The 1829-nt window shown below is 29.8% G+C and overlaps 1 long non-coding RNA gene across 1 annotated transcript; it reads right to left on the bottom strand.

Moving 5' to 3' along the window:
- Positions 1-336: 336 nt before the first annotated feature.
- On the bottom strand, positions 337-1151 carry LOC111715621 (uncharacterized). The gene is made up of 3 exons (XR_002768274.1): positions 1071-1151; positions 559-606; positions 337-430 (listed from the first exon to the last, which is right to left on the bottom strand). It is a non-coding gene; the product is annotated as an uncharacterized LOC111715621 (long non-coding RNA).
- Between the last annotated feature and the right edge of the window lie 678 nt (positions 1152-1829).

Here is a 1829-nt window from a genome sequence, read left to right as displayed (position 1 = left end):
CAGTGTGTCTGAGGACTCAGGCAGTCAGTAGAAAAGCCCGGTTTTAGACCTAAAGGAAGTGCTAAGGGTATTTAGGAAAAGTCAGAAAATTTCAACAGCCTCAGAAATATATTTCCCAGTTCCTTTAAATTATAAAAAATATATTTATCGAATTTGTAAATATTTAAAAAGTTGTATTTTGTATTTTAGAATAGAATATAATAAATCTATATATAAACATTTCATCAATCAATCGTTCTTTACCCCCCAATTGNATTATTGAAATTATTGAAAATTACAAAAAAAATTAACATTTAAAAAAAAAATTATATAAAAACGAAGAAAATAAAATGAATATTTAAATTATTTTAATTTTGGATTTCCTGTTAAAAGTTGTACAAATAGATCCCGGAACATCTTTGCACTCTTTTACAGGGATTCGACTACAAACCTTACAGAAATTTTATTTTTATTCTATTTTCACTTTGTTTGTACGAGTAGCCTAGCTATATTTAGAACACAATTTAGAGTCAGTAAATTGAAATATTTGAAGAGATTGTTTATTATTTTCATATTTACCTCTTTATCTTTATTTTTGCAATCAGTTCGTGTATACTCATAACAAATCTATAAAGAAATTTCTTAATTATTTAAACGAGAAAAATCGTGGATTTCTTGGTTATGTTTATTTTTAAAGCAACTTAACAGAAGGGGAAATCTTAAAAAAACATTTATCATGAAAAATACAAAATATTTTGAAATATCAACTACTTACGAATGCGCCAAAAATAATTGATGACTATTGTTTGTAATATCTGAATGATTTGTTTGGAATTAAATTGATTTGTTTACGATCCGAGTTGAATCTTGCATCTTTCTGAATGTAAATGGACACTACGTTCTTCGGTATTAGTAGTTTTTAACAATTTTCTCGAATTGTTGACGCAACAGATAGAAGTAATATCAGTAGCAATCAAACGCGGTTTTTTTTATCGCATTAAACCTATACCCCCTTCCATTTTTCGCGAAACCTCCCTTTAAAATGTAACAAATGTCTATCCCCCCCTTCCTCCCCCTTCAAGGGATGTTACCTCTCTGGGCACCTGGTTGCACTCTAGTCCAAAAACCGTGTAGCAATCCTTTCATGTTAAACTTTGAAAATAATAACTTTAAAGGGACTGTAAGCGTAATTTCAAGAGACCCTCAATGCAAAGATGGCAACGGTACCCTTAAAAGCTTTGTCTGGTCAAGTGTGAATTAGACATCAATGTTTATGTTTCACTTTCATATGTAGTTTCTCTGCTATGCGGTATCTTTGAGAAAGTGACTTGCGCATTTCTTGTTTAAGAAGCATAGAAAAACTCATAAAAATAAACACTTTTCGAAACGACTTTATCCACCACATTTTTTAACAGATTTATGTTTCCAGGGTACCGTTGAAAATCGGGCATTTCCATCTTTAAGTGAAAAGTAGATTACAAACCAATTTACTGCACGTGTTTGGGCGAAATGTAAACAAACTCAGGACAAGTCAAAATTGATTATTTGTATCAAAGAAAGGACAGTACTGCATTCTAGAAAAAACAACATTTTTTAGATGTATCGTTGTGAATTGAACTTGCATCTCTTTAAATATTGGATCACTAGCAGTCACGTGTCTATGGTCTTTACAATTCTCAAATAAACTATTTTTCTTACAAAAACGAAAACTAAATATTGTCAGTGTTATCTAAACTATTGTATGTAAAAGAAAGTAATATTTTTTAACTTTAAAATGTTGGTTGGAATATTTCTTTAAATGGTTTTAAACGTAATGATGTTACACGGAGTAATAAGTAAATTTATTTTAA

Source organism: Eurytemora carolleeae, unplaced genomic scaffold (assembly GCF_000591075.1).
Source record: "Eurytemora carolleeae unplaced genomic scaffold, Eaff_2.0 scaffold1830, whole genome shotgun sequence".
Lineage (NCBI taxonomy): Eukaryota > Metazoa > Arthropoda > Copepoda > Calanoida > Temoridae > Eurytemora > Eurytemora carolleeae.
Note: the sequence above shows the minus strand (reverse complement) of the source record. Positions and strands in the feature narration are given on the sequence as shown.